This window comes from Juglans microcarpa x Juglans regia, chromosome 5D (assembly GCF_004785595.1).
Source record: "Juglans microcarpa x Juglans regia isolate MS1-56 chromosome 5D, Jm3101_v1.0, whole genome shotgun sequence".
Lineage (NCBI taxonomy): Eukaryota > Viridiplantae > Streptophyta > Magnoliopsida > Fagales > Juglandaceae > Juglans > Juglans microcarpa x Juglans regia.
The window spans coordinates 14733395-14755084 of record NC_054602.1 but is presented as its reverse complement, the minus strand read 5'-3'; the positions used below and the strand labels follow the sequence as shown (position 1 = coordinate 14755084).

Here is a 21690-nt window from a genome sequence, read left to right as displayed (position 1 = left end):
GCAAATTAACAAGTTTATAATCATTACAATGAGAATAGATTATGCAAGGCAACATGAGCTTTCCTCTTTGTCTATTAGAAATGCTTGATTTACACAGAAATTTTATAAAAACAAACTTATAAACTAACATTTATTGATGTGACACGTTAAATTATAAAATAATTTAAATTATAAAATATATATAATATAGCACATTAAACTACGTAATTATATATTATGTAAGTTCACTTTTACATAAGCACTCCTCAAATTATATACGTCATCCCCGCGGATTGCCTAAAAGCAAAAGAAAAAAGTTTCAAATAACAAGATTATGTTCGATCCACCCAGTTCCATCATATTGAAAACGTTCCCGAAAGCATGTTTTAATTAGTCAAGACAGAGACACCTAAAATTTGATAGTCTTTGCCTTTTTCCATCGCTCTTTCTCGGTTTTAGATGTCTAGAAGAGGAGGGTAAGGTGGTGGTTTGCTTTTGGCATTAACCAAAGCATCATTCTGTCTTAACTTTTGATTTTGAGTCAGTTCTTAACACAAAATAAACTTTTGTAACAAACACTCAACCGATCCTGCAGCAGTGTATGACTTGACCTGCCACTTGAGAGAGATACTGCTGTTAGCTGTAGGCTTAGATCACTGCATTTGGATGTTGAGGTGATCTAAGATGATTTGAATTGATCTGTAAATAGCAGTGTTTTGTATATTCCATTAAAATGTGTTTGAATGTAAATAGATTGAAATATATGTTTAAATATATAAAGTAGTTTAAGATGAGTTTAACTTTTTATAGAAAATTCAAAAAATAATAAATTCTATCAATAACTGATTTGACATAGATTGAGATCATCTGACATTCAAACATAGCCTTAAGATTTAAAATAATAAATAAATAAATAACTCTCCTAAAAAACACCAGCAGTCTAAAGTCATCAGAAAGAGATGAAAAGAACTGTCTGCCTAGCTCCCTTCCTGGTAAAAGTGATTAAAGGGTCTCCATAGCTTTTCTGTACTAAAAGCGAAAAACTTGTGACTAGTGATTACCATCACAGTCTGCGAGGCTGACAGTATGTTTGGACTGTAAGGTTGGGGTAAAATCTGATCAAATTCAGGACAAAATTTGTGACCTACTTAAATTGGGCCCAATTAATGAGATCATATGCTAGGTGAAAAAGGCAAAGCAACTCTTTAATTAAAGAAACATATCACAGAAGTAGAACAAAAAAGCAAACAGACACCTAAAAAGAAAGATATTGTATAGTTGTTCTTATATAAATAAGAAAAGAAGTGGGAAAATTGGAGATTAGAAAGATACTTTTAGCCATTTATAACCATTGCTATCTGTTAATACAATCCAGACCCTAAGTGAACAACTCAGTTGAATTGGGCCAAGTCATTACTCTTACACCCTTGCTTACATTCATAGCTCTCTCTTGGCACCAAAACATGGCATCGCTTGGTGATTTTGCTCAAAAATGCCCTCTTGATGAAGGCCTTGGTCTTGGGATATCACTCCCTTCAAGGTCCAAGGTTCAACACCTGTTGGATGCAAACAATCATTTGGGGTCACACCTCCTGGTGAAAAGCTAGCGATTTAACAAGTTCCGTATAGGAAAACTTTCAACGGTGCGGTGCATGGGACCGGAGTTTACTCTGCAGGGGTGGGTCTGAATGGCCCTGCCTTGGAGAGGTTCCCCGACATTTAAAAAAAAAAAAAAAAAAGCAGCCCCCTTTGCTGCTGGTATTGTCATTGTTGTGCCCATCCACCGGCAATTGGTGATTTGCATGTTCAAGGGGAACTGCTTTTCAGAACCAGAATCTATCTGTTAGACACTTAAAAACTACATTAGTGCGTCACTATAAATTCCAGACCAGTCCATGTAAAACAGTCCTTTATGAGATCCAAGCCAAGCTTTTAAACCATAGCCCTGCTGTTGTATACACTCTTTATACCATTGCGTTTCATCTTGCACACCCAGCAATCCTGCACAGGAGTTGAATACAATTAGTTTATAAATTGGACAGTCTAGATAAGTCACAGCAAACGAGCCTTTACCCCTACAAAATATCCATTACCCACGATAAGGATCTAAAAATGATAAAATTAATAGAATGAGAAACTAAGAAAAAATCCACATACTTTCAGCTCTATGCCAGCACACGGTTGAAGGGACCGAATTGGAGAACTTATCCTCAAAGAGCAATTCCCCAGTCTTGATACTCAAGATCCGTAATTTGCAGTCCTCCCCACCTAAAATGAATATAACGTCAGACAAGCTCGTATTTCTAAGACCCTCACCAGTTAAATAGCTAGCACTCCAATACCTGACATAACAAATTTATCGGATGGGTCAACTGCAACCTGTATACGAGTACGGGAATTAACATGACCTTCAAAAGATTGCACAGCCCCTCTCTGTATTAGACGATGATCGTATAATTTCACCTGGAAAAGAATGGAAGCCTATGAATGAAAATCTCTCCCTTTCTCCCTCCCTCTCTTTTCTGATGACCAACCATAACAAGAGTTCGAGACTGAACATTGAAATCAGTTTGAACTAAAAGATCAACATTATTTTAAACCAGCCACAATAACTGCTTCGTCATCAGACATGAGAGAGAGCAATGCAAGAAACATAATCCAACTTACATGAAAAGAGATTCAAGAAAAAAAAAAAAAAAAAAAACTTGTCAGAAAGCCTATACTTATAATATATATATATATATATATATATATATCTTTAAAGGCTGTTGCAAGTATGAAAAGGTATATCTTAGACAACAGCATTGACTTATGGGTAAATGATGATCATTTCACAGAATAACCAAAATCATGGTCCATGTGACCAGAGGAACAAATACAGTACAGCACAAAAATGAAAGAGGATATAAATAGAGGCTAAGAAAATATGTCCATCCTTTCGTTATTGAAAATGAGTCCTTCCGTCTGTTAGTTCGTTATTTGAATAGTCAAACACATTTAGGTTTGGTTTGCTTTCAAGACTAAAATCTAAAACTTTGAAAACCTCTCATCTCATCATTACAACTTTCTCAAATTCCCACACAAAATAAAATAAACAATTCAACTTTTTCAAATCTCAAAACAAAAATAATATTTAAAAATATATTTTAAAAATATTTTATTCAACTTTTTAACTTTAATCTCAACTCATCTCATCTCATCTCTGAAAACAAACTAGGCCTTAAACCTTCAATCAACCCCTTTCCCTTTCTCCATTTAATTTATGTTCTTTGTCAAACGTAGTTCCTTTTTAAAAGCTGGGAGACTAGTGCTTTCGACCTTACATAACAATGAAGGGAATAAAAATGGCTTAACCAACTAGCTGAGATAGGATTCATACTGCTGAGACAATTAGATGGGTTCAAGGCTTAATTAAGTTTACTTGTGTAGATTCATATTGGAAAGATCACATTTACTTTCATTGACGTACAAATGTATATATACACTACATACAATTGACACTTATACCCTCACACACTTATACTAATTACAAACATGTCCCTTAACACTCCCCCTCAAGTTGGGGCATATATATCATATAAACCTAGCTTGAAACAAAAAAGCTTTAACCGACTCCAACACAAAGACTTAGTAAACACATCTGCGAGTTGATCTGCAGACTTCACAAAAGGTGTAGCAATGTCACCACTTAGTATCTTATCTCGAATAAAGTGACAATCAATCTCTATATGTTTAGTCCTCTCACAAAAGGCCTGCAGCTTGATTATCACAAAATAATTGAAGAGGAGTAGGAGCTGGAAACCCAATCTCTTGAAGGAAGTGTTGCAACCATGCCAGCTCACTAGTAGTGTGAGCCATTGCCCTATATTCAGCTTCTGCACTAGACCAAGCTACAACTGCTTGTTTCTTACTCTTCCATGTAACCAAGTTACCTCCTACAAAGGTACAATATCCAGTAGTAGATCTTCTATCTGAAGCAGATCCTGCCCAATCAGCATCTAAAAAGGCTTCAACCCTAAGATGTCCATTTGGTCGATACAGTAATCCAAGGCCAGGTGCTCGCTTAAGATAACGAAGCATATGAATTACAGCATCCCAATGTGAGACCCTAGGCATTTGTAAAAATTGACTCAATACACTCACTGCATAAGATATGTCTGGTCTAATGATAGTGAGATAATTCAATTTCCCAACAAGTCTTTGATACCTACCTGGATCACCAAACAACTCACCTTCCTCTTTCAAGAATTTACGATTTGGATCCATAGGGGTGTCAATAGGTCGTGCACCCAGCATGCCGGTTTCTTCCAGAAGATCAAGTACATATTTCCTCTGAGATAGGTTGATACCCTCTTTAGATCTACTAACTTTAATTCCAAGGAAATATCTCAGCTTGCCCAAGTCTTTTGTCTGAAACTGATCATGTAAACACTGTTTCAGCCTAGCAATTCCAGCAGAGCCACTCCAGTAATTACAATGTCGTCCACATATACAACCAACAAAATGTGACCTGCATTGCTATGTAGGTGAAATACCGAATGATCTGTTTGGCATCTATGGAGACCAAATGCCAATACAACATCAGAAAACTTCCCAAACCATGCTCAAGGAGATTGTTTCAAACCATATAATGCATTTTTTAACTTGCATATAGTACCTCGATACTCCCCCTGAGCAACAAACCCAGGTGGTTGCTCCATATAAACTTCTTCACGCAAGTTGCCATGCAGAAATGCATTCTTAACATCCAACTGAAATAAGGGCTAGTCTAAATTAGCAGCAAGAGAGATTAACACTCGAACAGAGGAGATTGTGGCAACCGGGAAGAAAATCTCCTCGTAATCAATGCCATATGTTTGAGTGTAACCTTTAGCAACCAAGCGGGCTTTCAGACGTTCCACAGAACCATCAGAATGAAATTTGATTGTATATACCCATTTACAGCCAACAGGTTGCTTACCAAGTGGTAGTGGAACAAGATCCCATATCTCATTATGGTGAAGGGCATCCATTTCATCTTTCATAGCTGTCCTCCATCCCGGATCAGATAAAGCATCCTGAACTGTCTTAGGAACAGAAAGTTTTGAAAGTTGAGAGGTAAAACATGAGAATGAAGGAGATAAGGCGTGATATGAGACAAATTGACTAATCGGATGTTGAGTAACACAAGATCGAGTATCTTTGCGGGGAGCAATAGGTGGCGTCTCTGAAATACTAGGTAACTCAAGATCCGAAGATGGAGACACAATTGGTGAAGGCATGGAAGCGGGTAGTCGTGAGCGACACGAGTAAACCTGTAGATGAACTGGGGGAGGGGGTGGGTGGGGTGGGGTGGGGTGGGGTGGGGGTGGAGGACCCACGATAGGAGGAGAAAGTGTAAGAGTAGGTAATGGTAGATGATCACACTCAACACTCGAAACTGTGTCAGAGAAATAGGGTATGGACTCAAAAAAGGTAACATCAGCACTCGTGAAGTAGCGTCTAAGAACAAGACTATAACAACGATATCCTTTTTGAGTTCGAGAATAAACAACAAAAAAACAATTAGTAGAACGTGGATCAAGCTTATCAAAACCTGGGCCAAAGTTATGAACATAGCAAACACACCCAAAAATTTTTGGAGGAAGGGTAAATGGTGGAGATGAAGGAAACAAGATGAAGAAAGGAGAGGAACCATCGAGAATTGATGAAGGCATACGGTTAATAAGGTGACAAGCAGTAAGAACACCATCACTCCAAAAACGTTTAGGAACATGCAGGTGCAGTAAAAGTGCTCGGATTACATCTAACAAATGACTATTTTTGCGTTCAGCCACCCCATTCTGCTGGGTGTATAAGAACATGAAGTTTGATGAACAATTCCTTTGCTACTTACTTAAGTAGCAAAGGCACTAGATAGATATTCTCTAGCATTATCAGAACGCAAAATCTGAACCTTTTTCTTAAATTGAGTTTTAATTTCTTGCCAAAACACTTTGAATATGGAAATGAGTTCAGATCTTGCCTTCATCAGAAACACCCATGTCACACGAGAGTAGTTATCAATAAATGTGACAAAATACTTAAATGTGTTTGATAATACAGGCCACCAGCTTCATGCCCCGTACCAATCTTGTTTCCCGTCTTGAGATCCTGAAAGACACATGAAGAGGGATAAAATGTTATTGAACATTGAAGACTTTGAGTACTTTTACTGATGGACAACAAACTAAAGGGACAACTAGGAGCATATAGAATAGATGACAAGGATATAGAGTCAATGAGCTTAGTGGATCCAATGCCTGTAACTATAGCAAGAGAACCATTAGCGAGAGTAACACTTTTTGGAGATGTCACAGTATCTAACTTAGATAAGACAGATGACAGACCAATCAGATGCTCATTAGCTCCTGAATCAATGATCCACGGATCTTGAATGGATGAGGCAAGACATGCGGATGCTATACCTGAGTGGGTAAGAGTAGCTGTGGTGGATGAAGCTCATGTGTGACCCAAAAACCGCTCATACTCATCTTTCGATATACTAATCATACCTGAGTTAGAGCTAGTTAACTGTGATGCAGTAGTATCTTGGCAAATGGCTTGATTAGCAGACCCAGATGGTCTACTATGTAGATCCCAACATTAGTCCACCGAATGGTTAGTGCGACCACAATGGGTACACTTATGAGGTTCTCGACCTCGAGTGCGATTACCTTTGGCATCACGTCCCCCACATGCACCTCTACCACCTCGGCCTCCATGCCCACTAGGAGCAACATAAGAGGTAACCGTATCATATAACTGTGACTCAATTTAATTGTCATATTTGAGAAACTCCACACAATATCACAACTGAACTTGGAGATTGAAACTCCACACAATATCTGAGAAAAATCACAATTCAACTTAAAAAATCCAAGAAACACAATCTGGAAATGTAGATACTTAGCCCAAGTACCCAAAAAAACAACCCAAATACCACAATTTCGGTCCTATATTGGCCTGAACTGGTCTGAACCGGACTGTTTTGGTTTTGAACTGGACTGTTTCGGTTCTGAATCGGGATGTTTCGGGTCTGAACCGGCCTATTTCGGGTCTAAAACAGGTTATTTCGGGATGTATTGGCTGTGTTTCGGGTCTGACGTACCGGTTTAAAACTGAGCTGAAACAAGAATAAACTATCCTAAACGAGGATAAGAATACCGTATAGGTGTTACCAAACAGGTGTGATTTCGGATAGGAATATACTCTTACTCCAAGTTTTGGCTATTCAAACTCAAGGATTGGATAGCTTATCCCTACAACGAAACACTCCGGGCTTCAACCTTTTGCTAGCGACGGAGGCCCTTTCCGGCGGCGACGATGATGCCGGTACCCACAGACAAGGCCGGTGAGTCCACCCCTGGTGCCCAATATTGGAGAAAAAGCTAGAGAGTGGCCGGAAACCACTTCAAACACTTTCGGTCCCGATGACAAAGGGAACCACCGTATCGATTCCAGCGGCGACGACGATTCCGGTAACCACAGACAAGGCCGGCGAGTCCACCCATGGTGCTCAGTACCTGAGAAGACACCAGAGAGTGGCTGGAAACCACTTCAAACGGAACCACCATATCGATTTGGGCGTGAACCACCGTACACGATCAATCCAACGTACACTACACTTTGATACCATGTAGATTCATATTGGAAAGATCACATTTACTTTCATTGATGTACAAATGTATATATACACTACATACAATTGACACTTATACACTCACACACTTATACTAATTACAAACATGTCCTCTAACAACTTGGAATTGTAGTTATAGATTAGCAGTAGTCTCACTTTGTATATTCACACACTGATTAACAGACAATATGATCTACACACATTAAATGCTTAAATGCAAGCACTCAAGTAATACGAGAACAATTCAATATTTGTTGCAAGCTCCTAGCAAAAATTTGTTAAGCATACATACCCTAAAAAGAATTACAATGGAAACCAAATACTAACCGATCCATCCATGGAGCTTGCCAAGAAGTAATGGTCATCGAACTGAAGTGATACCAAACTGAAGGGAAAAAATGTCCATTAGGTGTTTAGCCCACTAACCAAGAAATAGATGAAGGCATTATTACGGTATATGATGGATATATGTTTCCAAAGAGCTGCAAAACAAGATATCAATTCTATTATATCCGAAATCTCATCATGATGATAGTTCTTTAAATATACGGAGACCTAGGTAAACAGCCACAGAAAACAGAATCACTGCAGCACCAAAAGTTTTGCCAGTGACCTCTCAAACTCTGAACAATAAAGATTAAACTAAACTAAAAAATTGGGGAAGGGAAAAAGTGGACTCAGTTCAGAGTATGGAAATACTTGTTATAGAAAACTTCATGCATACTCCAAGACACAGCAATGCTATGTTTGGTTGTTGAAATCAACTCAATCCATCTCAAACCAATCATTGATGGGACCCACTACTTTTTCAACTTCCATAAAAAAGTTAAGCTCATCTCAACTGACTTTATACATTCAAACACATATCTCAACCTATTTACATTCAAACACATCTCAATGGGACCTACAAAACACTACTATTTACAGTTCAACTCAAATCATCTGAGATTGCCTCAACATCAAAACGCAACCTAGTAATAGGAAAGAGACCTAATTAAAATCCACAATTTTTTCACACAAAATGTTCACACTCAAAAACAATATTTGTAACAGAAATTTTGATTCTCAAAATGATCAAATAAGAATATACTAGTGTGGCAATGCAATTAGTTCAGCAACCCATAAAAATCCTTGATACCTCAAACACTTGTCGACTAGAACTTCCAAGAGTTTTATCCGAAGATGAGTAAGGTATATGACTAATAAGTGCAGCAGAACTCCCTTCCCCTTTTTCACGAACATCCACTGTCACAATTGCTCCATCCCTGAGTCCACATAAGAGAGCATTTCCCTGCAAGAAATTTAAAAATAATAATAATCACGCGTGGACAAAAGAAAATATTCTACCTAATCATCATTCCAAATATCAAATTTTTCACTTTACCAATTAAGCAGTATTTATAACCAAAAACATATTTTATTATCTGTCATACATTTATCACATCATACTGACATCAAAGTCAAAGCCCTGTTAAAACTTTGACCCCCTCTATTCACCAGTTATTTAGTTGGTTCAGTTCTTATAAGAACCTTTCCAAATTACATCATCGCAGAAGCCAAAATATCCTCCTCAGACATACGTGCTACTATTATGAAAATGGTGAAAGCTTTATATACAATATCATGTCCATTCAATTTCTCACATTTGCACATAGTACAATGAAATATAAAACCAGCATGATCCAAAGGCTTTATCCATTGAAGTAAAATTGTATATCATAAGGTAAATCAAATGCATACTTTGTGAACCTCAAATGACACAAATTACCGAGTGAATAAATTGTAGTGCAAAAACATCACTTTTACTTCGACACACCCATGATGCATCACCAGTTTCCAAATCCACCAAGGCAGCCCCTAGATTAGTACCTGTGACAACCAAGATAAATAAACTTTCAGCACTTATACAAAGAAAATGCTAGTGAAAAATTACCTTTTCCATTTCCTCACTAAATTTCCTTCACCACCAGTTCACATTTCAGGACACGAAAAATTTACATTGCAAGTTGATGCAATTGTTACCTCATAGAAGATTATAAAATGAAGTATATATAATTATGTGAAGAATAAAAAACTAACTGATTACACTTATGCTACAAGCACAATGGAAAGTAGAAACATGAAGTTAAATTTAAAAAATATTATCCCATATGAGAGAGAGATCAGAGAGAGAGAACAAAAAACACTTGCCAATTACTGCTCGACTCCAATTAAAATTGCAATCTGCAGTCCAGACGGTACAATTGAAAGAAGCAACATCACGCATTCTTCGACGTGTGGCAGGAAAACTCCAATCGAGATCTAACGGTTCAATGAGTTTAACAATAGAAAGAGATCCATGTGATGTCTCTGATCCCAAATTACTTACTCTGTTTTCCTATGTCAAGGAACTACAAGTGCAGAAATAGATTTCTGAATCCAAGGGTGGCAGCATCACCCCCAATAGATCTCAAATTTGACAAAAATTTTGGATCAAACTGAAAAGATTGACATCTGGAATAAACAAGCTAGACAGAAACATAAGCAACAGCATAATAAGAGTTTATCAAATACAGCAAATTCCAAGAAACTAAGGCCTAGTTTGGTTTCACAAACCTTTGAAATCATCTCATCCCATCTCAACATCCAAACAACCATTCAAACACAATCATTTTTCAATTTCAAATTTTTAACTTTTTTATCTAATTATTACCCAATCATTACAACTTTCACAAACTTCCAAACAAAACACACAAAAAAATCAACTTTTTCAAATCTCAAAACAAAAATAATATTATAAAATTATATTCTAACCCTCTTTTAACTTCATAATTTTTTTCTTCAACTTTTTTTCTCTCTTTTCCCAAAACCCCATAAAATCTTAACTCAAACTATTTCACTACTATTCACAAATTATCTTACTATTATTCACAGATTTCTCATCTTAACTCATCCGTGTAACCAAACGAGGCCTTAGTGGAATAAACAAGCTGCACTAAGACAGCAACACAAGAAGCAACATAATTAGAGCTTATCAAAGCCTGACACAATGGAAGGATACAGTGCATCCCAGATGCTTGAATCATTTTCTATTGTGGTAGATTGCTTTCCAAACAATTTTATGCAAGACACATCTGATCCCATTCGAAGTGAACCTCTTGCAGATCTGCGAATTGGCCCAGGAATTGTACCATACTCTGCTTGGTTTTCTTTGATAAAAGGTCAAGCACGATCTGGCATGCATTTTACCTCGTAATCAAAATGTGGTCTAACTTTTCCAACTTCAACAAAACTGCAAGAGTACCAAACTTCATGTGCAATAACATGTAATGGACTTATTATGTATAAATTTCACATAAAGATGATAAAAACCAATGAAAACTTGAAACTTTGGCAGAAAAAACATGCATCAGATACCAATTTGCAGGACTAGAGTACCACAAGGCCATTGATGGAAAACTTCTTTATACAAAGAGAACCTTGGAGAAGAGACTCTTTTCTCCTGTAAGTAATAAATCTTTATTGATAAGCGCAAGAGGCATAACTCAAGTACCTTAGAGAAGAGATAAAAAGGTAGAGCCCAAGTACACATCTTGATGGGTAATTATTTCACACTTCTTTTACCACGATTTACGATGGTTCCCCAAACTTCAAAGAAATATGGCACACTTAATACACTATATGTTAAACACTAGAGTAAAAGTCTGGAGTGTAGCACACTTCTTGCTACAGGACCCTTTATATTCATAAAAATGAGTCAAACTATTAATACCCTTTTCATATAAGTTGATGTCGTAGACTTCCACATCAACAGTGTGGTAGGTGTGTCAATAAAGAGGCTTGCAAATAGATTTATTCCAAACACTAAATGATACCACAAGAATCTCCAAAGCACTAATCGATAGCACAGATATAGCTTTTGCACCTAAGCTTGGAGGGGCAGGATTAAGAAAAACAACATTCCTTCTACTGGATGTGTATGCTTAAGGTCCCAAACCAATACTCAGTATTTATATGATGCTGGTAAACAACTTTTTTTTATAAGGGAAAATATATCATAAGGTCCCTAGTACACAGGACGCTGGTAAACAACATGCTTAAAAATCTTACCCTATACATGATAATAGATTACTCATCTTTGTTTCTTATCCCAGTGAGCACTGCAAAATGCTTAAAGAAGCTTCGAAGGGATTTCTTGCAGAGTGCTATGGAGGATGCAGCAAAGATTCATCTTTTCAGGTGCCCCAAGATTTGCACCCTGGTCCCCTCAAGAGGGTTGGGAGTCAAGGAACTTGTCAGTGTTTAACTGTGCTCTTTTGGGAAAATGGCTGGCTTTTTTACATGGAAAGGGAAGCCCTATGGTGTTCTATGGTGGAAGTTAAGTCAGTGTTGGTGAAAGTGCTAGGCACACTTGAGTGCAAACATCATCTAAAGCCTAGGCATAAAGCACAAGTGCATGCCTAATTGAAGTACATCACACCTTATTAAAGATGACGTATAATAAAATATCCATCAAACACAATAAAAAAAGGTTTCAAAAGCAAGGTGGTAACATATTTAGCCAATTAACTCAAAGCATATACACCTCACATGACATGTGGCACCATGATATGTAAATGATCTTCAATATAAACTAAATACTTGAGAATATTTCTCAATATTAATTTTTGGGACTTAAGTAATTTAATATAGTTCTAAAAATTACAAAAGCGAGTTTTACCTATTTTTATAGGTAAACAAAATTGTATTGATCATAAGAATAGGCAAGAGCCTAATTATATGGGACATATTCCTATGCATGCTAGTTTAGTGATACAATAAATTCTAGAAAGGTCATGCATTAAAATCAATTACAATCAACCAATGGAGACAAAAGTGTGATTTTCTACTCTTTAAGCTCGCATAAAAAGAGCTAAAAGCACACTTATGTAAACATCATTTGTTTTTGGTAAGCAAAGAACTTCACTTTTGTAAGTGAAGCGCTATGCAAAGTGCGTCAGCCTTGGTACTTTGCAATTAAGCGCACGCTTCTACATTGAGTTATAAAACAATTGGTGCTCTTACGAGGTAGGAGGGTGTCATGGAGTTGGAGCATAGAAATTCACAAGGGATGGGGGAAGTTTTCTTATCATAGTAGATTGATGGTTGGAGATGGCATTAGCATTAGTTTCTGGAAAAATTTGTGCTACGTTGATAGGGCTCTCAAGGAAGCTTTTACTAAGGTGTTCAGCATTGCATGAGCTAAGGATACTTTTGTGATGGATTATACGGAGATATCTAGTGATTCTATTATGTGGAATGTCAACTTTGTCAGAGCGGCTTATGATTGGGAGAGAGATGCATTCTTTAATCTACTATATTCTACTAGGTTTAGACAGGGAGATGTAGACAAGCTTTAATTGACTCTTAACAAGAGAGGGATGTTCTTTGTCTGCTCTCCTGTAATGTCCTTACTTCTCATGATAACAATCGCCATCCCTTTCCATGGAAAAGCATTTGGAGGACTAAGGCCCCTCCAAGGGTTGCATTTCATGCTTGACCAACCTAAGGTAGGCGGGATAGTCCGCCCACATCCAGTGGGTTGGCACTAGCCCCACTTGGGAAACAGGGGCAAGTGCCGAGTGGGGCACTCGCCTCGCCCGAGTGTTACCCGCCCGCCCTGGTTTATGTATATTATATTACATTACATATAACCTCTCCCCCCCGGGACATCACACACCTCTCTCTTTCCTCATCCTCTCTCGTCGTCGCTGGTCTCTAGCCATTGCCGCTCGATCTCTTGGGCTCTCCATCTTGCCCTCCCTCCCTCCCATACCACTATAACGTTAGGTGGACAGTGCTTAGGCCAATCCGCCCGCCTGGCATCTAGGTGGGGTCACCAACCCATGCGGGAAGGGGACGGGGACCAAACTCAGCCCCTATCCATGCAGGTACAGGGGGCAGGGTGGCGGGCTGCCCACCGGCCGAGGGCAGGTAGCAGGTAGGGGTGTGCAAAATTCTGAAAATTCCGACTCCGTCCGACTTCAGCTCCGACTCCGACTCCAACTTCGTCGGAGTCATCGAAATTCGGAGTCGGAATTCGGAGTAGCTCCGAATATCTATTCGGAGTCTGAGTCGGAGTCGGAGTCGGAGCTCCAAGAAGTTCCGATTCCGACTCCGAAATTTTTTTTACTATACACTTGCACTCGAGCGAGGTGTCGAGCGCAAGTCGAGCACACGTTATATTGAACATTGGCTCGAGCGACATGTCGAGCGGAAGTTGAGCGAACCTCTCTGGAAGAGTTCTGCTCGAGCGATATGTCGAGCGGAAGTCGAGCAAACCTCTTTGGAAGAGTTCTGCTCGAGCGACATGTCGAGCGGAAGTCGAGCAAACCTCTTCCAGAGAGGTTCGCTCGAGCGACATGTCGAGCGGAAGTCGAGCGAACCTCTTTGAAAGAGTTCCGCTCGAGCGCCACGTCGAGCGCACGTCGAGCTCCGATCTTATGTCGGAGCTCCGACCTCCGATCGGAGTCAGACTCCGACTCCAATTCGGAGTCGGAGTCGGAGCTCCAATTTGGCTCCAACTCTTGTCGGAGTCGGAGGTCGAAAACGAGCACTCCGACTCCGTCGGAGTCGGAGCCCAGCCCTAGTAGCAGGCCTACTCACCATTGACAACTTAAGGAGAAGACACATTGTGGTGGTTAACTGGTGCTACGTGTAAGAGGAGCAGGGAGTCCATGGATCATCTTTTATTCCATTGTGAGATTGCTATGACCTGTGGAGTGACTTCTTCAGTTGGGTTGGAATGGCTCGGGTTGTGCCTTCAGGATTAGTGCACCTATTTTACTCTTGGAGAAGGCTAGCGGCAACCCTCATATTTCTTTCACATGGTGTATCTAGAGGGAAGGAATGAGGCTTCAGAGACCGCGAACAAATGCTAGAGTAGCTCAAAACCCTCTTCTTCAACAATCTCTTCCTTTGGACAGCCTTGATAGACCTTAAAGGCTTAACTTCCAAGATTTTCTTGTTACTTTTTCCCCTTCTAGATAGGTGCAGTTCTTGTATACTTCCTGTATACTTAAAGTGTGCCTTTCGGGCCTTTTAATGAAATCTTATTACTTGCCAAAAAAAAAAAAAAATCTTATACTATACATGATAATAGATCACAGGCTGCATTTAGCATCTGAATTTCTTTAAATTGTATCCAATAGGTCACTCTATCTCTTTGGACAATATATTACTAGCCTAACATGGAAGAAAAAATAGGCAATAGACGGATGCATTATTCCATTAATATGAAATACTCCCAACAAGAAAGACACTTCTGATTTTTTCTCCCACCTAGAAAAATAAGTAAGTTACCTGAACCACACGTCGCATGCCTCACATAAGTCATGATATTCATTTGCTTAAAAAAGCATGTTTCATTTTCCAATGCTCCATAAACAAAAACAGTGCATGGGTTTTCAATTTTTGTATGACTTAATACTCTTCCTAGAGTCTTTTGAGAAGTATTCCTATCATAGCACCATAGAATCCAGAAGACCAGTTATTAATTCAAGTGGCCATAACTCACTGCAGAACCTCAATTGTTAAGGAATGTCCTATAAATATTGCATAATTGTCAGGGCATACAGGCATAAGTGCACCACATTACATTTTCATTATACCTCAAGCATCCATTTTTGCACCACCCGTTAATAAAGCATCTGTTTCAGTTAGGCCTTCAGGTGTTTGTACATCAACATGTATCTTTTCCAAAGCACCATCGGCAATCATATCTGTTTCACTATACTTCCAAACCTGCAATGTTTAAAAGATAATAATGATTAAAACATGGTAAAGTTTTTAACACAACTCATTAATTACAACTCCACGAATCGCACAAAATTTTTCAAGTACATAAGTCCCTGGGTTTCCCTAGGTTGTGCTGCCTGGGTTGGCCAACTCAGGTGGCGCCCAGATTAAGGTAACTCGGGTGCATGCCTGGGTAGACCAACTCGGTGCACCTACATTCAGCAAGGGTGGCCACGCAGTCACCCCTTTTCTTTCATTTTTTATTTTAATATTTCTCTGTTTTTCAAAAGTTATAGTTTCTTTGTCATTTTTAATTTTAATTATTATATTTTTTTATTCTTGGATTTTTAAAAAAAAATTTAGTTGAATTTGTTTTTCTTTTTTAAGTTTTTCTTCCTAAAAATATAGTATGACTCTTTTTTTGTTTTAATTTTTTTCAGTTTTTACAACTATTGTATGACTTGTGGCTTTATTTTTAATTTGTTTCAGGTTTTTAGATTTTCTTTTTCAGGTTTTCATTTATTTTTAATTTTATATTTTTAAATGATTTCGTGTTTTTATAATAGTTTTAGCTTTTTAAAATTATTATTTCGTTTTTAATTATTTTTTAACCACATGGTGTGCCACATTAGATGTCAGATTTTCTAACGGGAATTTGGCAGAAGGTTCTTATTTATAAAAAAAAATTACAAATTCGAGGATTGAAATGGTAAAACTGAAAACCAAAGGAGTAAAAAGATAAGGTGTAAAATCCAGGGACCGATTATATACTTAACCCAAAAATCTAATACCAATGTCTCATCTAATCTTAACTTCTTTATCGCATAGTCTATTTTCAGTTTATTAGGTAGCGAAGACGTCTTCATGAGACAACTCATTATAGAGCAAATTGTCACTGAGGCCATCTGTCACAAGACTCACAACTCTTTATATATATATATATATATATATATATATATATATATATATATATCCTTATACTTAAAAGCGTCTATCGCCCAATGAACAGTAATGAACAGCACTCTTATTTTACGCTTTTCTTCTTCGTCTCTCTCTACATCCTCACAGCAATATTCTTCACAAAATCACCACAACAGATCACAAAATCACAGCAAGCACAACAAACACAGACCAAACTCACCATAAATCATCTCAAAATCACCATAGGATGATCACAAACTCACCGTAAATCATCCTAATTCTACAAAATCACAAAATTTACAAATTTACAAAATCACAAAATGAGAGAGGTAGAGGCTTGGCTGGGCATGGAGGAGCAGGGGAGGTGCTGTGGAAGGCTGGTGGTGGTGTCATGGGTTGTAGGCGGCGGATCTAGGCCGTCGCGGTGGTGCGGTGGCGTAGGCTTGGCTAACGGCAACGCTACGGGAAGAAACCCGTGCGTGTAGAGGCGCTGCATGGTGGGGCTAGGGAGGAGCTACGGGTGGTGAGTTTCATGGAAGTGGTCCACAACGTGAGGGGAACTCGGTGGTGGTGCTTGGTGGAGCTGGGGCTGAGCCACGATGGCGCAAGGGTGAAGAACCTGTGCATTGAGACCCATTTCGGGTTACTCGCGTGCGGCTAAGGGAGGAGCTGCCAAAGGGCTTCGACGGTGGGGTTTGGTCGCCAGCGTGAGGGGAAGCCGGTGACATGGTCGGTGACGCAGCACGGTGGCACACGGCCGCTTAAGGGAGGAGATCGGGTGAGAGAGAGGGAAGACATGGCTGCTGAAGCGGAAGGAGAGAGAGAGGGAGAAAGGGAAAGTGAGGGGAAAAGGAAAGTTTTGGGGATTTAAATCCAACCCTTCATCATAAGTCTCTAAATTTGATCCAATGGTAGAAATTTAAACACTGATTTAAACTAATTTAAAATAGATAATTAAAATATAAATATCATATCATAAATAAACTATCAAATTTAATTTATAAAATACTAATCTTTCATTATTAAATAAATGATGAAATTTTGTTAAATATTTTTAAAAAAGTAAAACTAAATTAGGTAAACGTCCCCTGGACGTTACCCTATTACTAGTATACACACACACACATACACACACATAAGTAATAAATTTATAAATATATATATATATAAGTAAAAATTTTATAAATAGAAGTATAGGCAATGCCCAAATATACATGATGCATACAAGAGAAGACACCTAGTTAAGAAGAAGAGGATAGCCACAACTCATAATACATAATCGTCGCTAAGACGACTTAACGATTCCAACTTCACTAAGGCCATGAAGGACTGCAACGATTACCACATCATGTACAAATTGTCACCTCAAAAGTGGGTTCACAAGGGAAGTAAAAAAAATCATATCACGTTACCTCATATCCTTTGGTGTTGACCGGACAAAATGGAACTATTGTCATCTAGTACAAAGAAGGTTCTTTTAAGAGTCCTAAACTTAGAAGACAATGTTTATGATTCTTTTAAAGACATTGTGGAAGATGACCGACTCTGTTTGACGTTGTGCATATGGACGGAAAGCAATAGCTTAAGTTTCGACGTCACAAGGAACAGCAAAAAAGACCTCAAGGCCTTCTTCTTTGATATACTTTTAACCATCATAAATTAGTCCATGACAAAACATAGATAAGTACCACTTGTTACCGAGTGAAGAAAACTCAGAAAAAAGGATTTCAAAGTGAGAATAAAAAATTAAACATGGAGAATAAAAACTGGAAAAGCAATACATTCAAAAATACAAGCCTATCATCAAAGAACATACAACATGAAGTTGTGCTTTCTTTTTTTGAATGGAATAACATTACCATATAACTCCCTAACCTGAAGCAGCTTTGAAGCTCTTACACAAGTTTCCCAACATAAGTCCATTTCCTGTGATAAAATTAGTCGGACCAAGTGTGGGAAATTTTCAGTAAAATTGAAGAAATAACAATTACTAAGAGCATGTAGAAAAAAAAAAAAAAAAGCAGAGCAGAGGCTGCTTTGAATTTGGACATCTGGATGCAAGTTCAATTTCTGGCAAGAGAATACAAAACAATTGTCATGAATCCACATTAAAAAGCAAGCATTATTATTCATAAACATAAAAATAAAAGAATCAAATAAAATATTCACTAAAAGGAAAGGTCTTAGACCTTTGTGCCAATGATTAGAGGTAGAGATATAGTTGATGCAGTAAGTTCGAATAATTAACTGCACACATCATTTCTTTCCCTTGAAGTTAGAACCCACATCATATAAGCAGGATTCATTGGCATGGGGGGGTACAGGGTTGTTTGCCACCATAAATCTCTGTAATCCGCATACTAATTTTGATCGATCTACAACTTCACAAACCCTTTAGTGATACTCCATTTGGTGGTCAATGAAAGATTAGTTACTCAACTGTTTAGTTTACAAGAAAAGTTCATGGTTGTCTCATGCTTTCATATGAATCATGATGCACTACCTCATTACAAAGGCAATATAAGTTTTCAGGGGAAATGTTCCCTCCAGAAAACTAGTTTGTCGTGGGTCCACACCTTTTCTTGACAAAAAATACTACTCAAACCATCACCTTAATACCAAGGCCAGACCCGGCAATGCATGACAAGGACATAGCTACATTCAGATTGAAGTCAGCTTTTTATGATAAATTTATGTTATATATACTCAGATCAACAGGAAAATATGAAATTAGGGGCTCAAAAAACTTGTTTAAATTAGTAATGTTTTGGAACACTTTATGATACAATAATACATGTCTTATTATCTCATGTTTAAAGATCACAGTGCTTGCTTTGTAATTCTTTTATCTTTTTTTTCTCAATTCATATGGCCTACACTGGTAAAATTAAAGGATATCAATAATGGATATGATACGTAGTAAATTCCTTTTATAAATAGTGACAACACCCACGTGTAGCAAATCCTAGATAAGGAGAGAGGATTCACTAAATGAATCAAGGTAATAATTGCTTGCTTTTGAACTTTTTTGTTCCTCCTCTTTTACCTCCTTCACAATCATGATAAAACTACAACTTTTCCCTTTGATCTTATACTTATTTATGATACTGGCTGTCTAAAAATCTCCATTTAAAGCTCAAACTTAACAACCAATGTGAAATTCAATTTTAAACTTATCTTGGATTATCAGACTTGGATATATCTCTCTCTAGACCATTGTCCGACCACAATCATGATCAACATAAGATTCATTTATCTAACTTCTCATAGAATTATACATGTTACAATTTCTAAAATTGAGCTAGTAAATATCAAAATAAAATATATCAGATAAATAGAAACTAAAACATGGATCTATGAAAAGAGAAGCACTAAATACAAAACAATTTCCTTCTTAAATTCACTTGTTTCTCTACCACGTTTCCCCCACGTTAGTTAGAATGAAGAACTCCATCATAGAGCTCCTTATGTCAATATATATTCTATAATATCCCTTCAGAAGCCCCCCGATTTACCCTCCAAGCTGGATGCCATCAAATGATTATCATAGTGAATACAAACCAATAGAGACCATTGTTTATGTTCACAACAAAAGTCATATTCTAGATCATTTCTACTTCTAGCATGATGTAATCTAATCTTCTTATGCACTACATTATGCTTAAGTTTTATTAGTTGCAATCCCTTCTCAAATAGCATCCACGTTCACCTAGATGCTTTCAGTAATGTAGCCAGAATTTTGTTCCTAGAACTTGTCAAACAGTTTCAATAGTAACTATTACCGCCTAACCCACAATCAAGTGATTCATAATCATGAATCCTTTGTTGAGTTTATGACTCTCGAAACTTCAACGAGTTTCCGTTAGGTTCCACTGAGAGTTTTAAAACTTCGTATTACATGGGACCAATCAACTCAACACAAACTGTACCCTGACAAGTTAAAGCTTCTCAACCTTGCGTGATATCCCTACTCTAGATTCTAATAAAAAGTCTAGGATCTTTCCATACGGCATCAATACCAATCCAAATTGCGCCATCTTTTTCTCACAATTTTTCATTTTTCACCGATCAAAACAAAGACAAAAAATTTTTTTTTTTTTTTTAAGTAACATAGACAAAAAAATGTATATATGGCTCAATATTCTAACAAACAATTTAATAAGTCTAATTTTCTCAACGAGCAAAACGATTCAAAATACAGCCTCCCTCAATGCATGCATGCATGCCTTTATCATTTATCAAACTGTAGCCGAACCACCCCAACCGAGCTTACAGCATCAATGCTATTCAAGATTTTAACAAGTGCTAATCGAACAAAATTTGGAAAATCAAACACAATCGTAGACATGCAAAACTTTCGTAGCATAACCCATTAAACAAGTGCAGACATAGCGCCCTTCTAAGAGATATACCCAGTACCCTGCCATGGATACAAGAAGTAACAACACCGGCAACTCCATGATACCCAAAACTAGTCATACCCGTGTGGACGTTTGGGCTGATTTTTGAGCAGTAGCCGATGAAGAATAAGGACGAAGAAGAGCCGGGTATTGAGTCTTTAATTGGGAAGTACTGGTTCTTCTCCGCAGTGAAAATGAAATAAAACATGGGAAGATCTGTCATATTTCATGAAGAATAAGGACGAAGAAGATCTTGTTATGCAAGCATCTTTTGTGAGAAAATCAGTTCATATTGGGATCTTTTGGTCAATGAAATTAGATGAGTGTAAATAATAATAAAATAGTTTGTGAATAATTATTGAATTTAGGGTTGGTTTGGTGACATAAAATTAAATTATCTTATTTTATACAATCATTATAACTTTTACAAACTCTCACACAAAATATAATAAACAATTTAATTTTTTCAAATTTTAAAATAAAAATAATAGTAAAAATTATGTTATAATGATATTTTATTTAAATTTCAATAAAATATATCATATCATCTCATCTCATTTCATTTAATATATTATAAAATTAAAATATTCTTATAATATAATTTTTTGTTATGAAATTTAAAAAATTTATATTATTTTTTGTGTTTTTTTTTTAAATTTAAAAAATTGTAATAATTAGATAAAAGAGTTAAGATTTGAAATTTAAAAGTATTTACGTTAATTACTTTTGAATAATATTTAGAAATTAATGAAAATTTTTAAATGAGATGAAATAGTTTATATTTACAAACAAACCTTTTAAGCCCAATAATTTATTTAAAAGCCAAGAACTATTTATTTGACAAGTTGAACTTATTTGGATTCATGATATGGCTCATTGGGATTTAAACGAGCCTAATAGCGTATTTAGGCCTTTTGAGATTGAGAAATGAGATTAGATGAGTTGAGATAGTTTGTAAATAATAATGAGATTTGT

The 21690-nt window shown here is 37.2% G+C and overlaps 1 long non-coding RNA gene and 1 pseudogene across 1 annotated transcript; both read right to left on the bottom strand.

The window, feature by feature from the left end:
* Positions 1–1297: 1297 nt before the first annotated feature.
* Positions 1298–20953, bottom strand: LOC121265713 (annotated as a pseudogene).
* On the bottom strand, positions 18159–19723 carry LOC121264511. The gene is made up of 2 exons (XR_005940509.1): positions 18505–19723; positions 18159–18385 (listed from the first exon to the last, which is right to left on the bottom strand). It is a non-coding gene; the product is annotated as an uncharacterized LOC121264511 (long non-coding RNA).
* Positions 20954–21690: the final 737 nt, after the last annotated feature.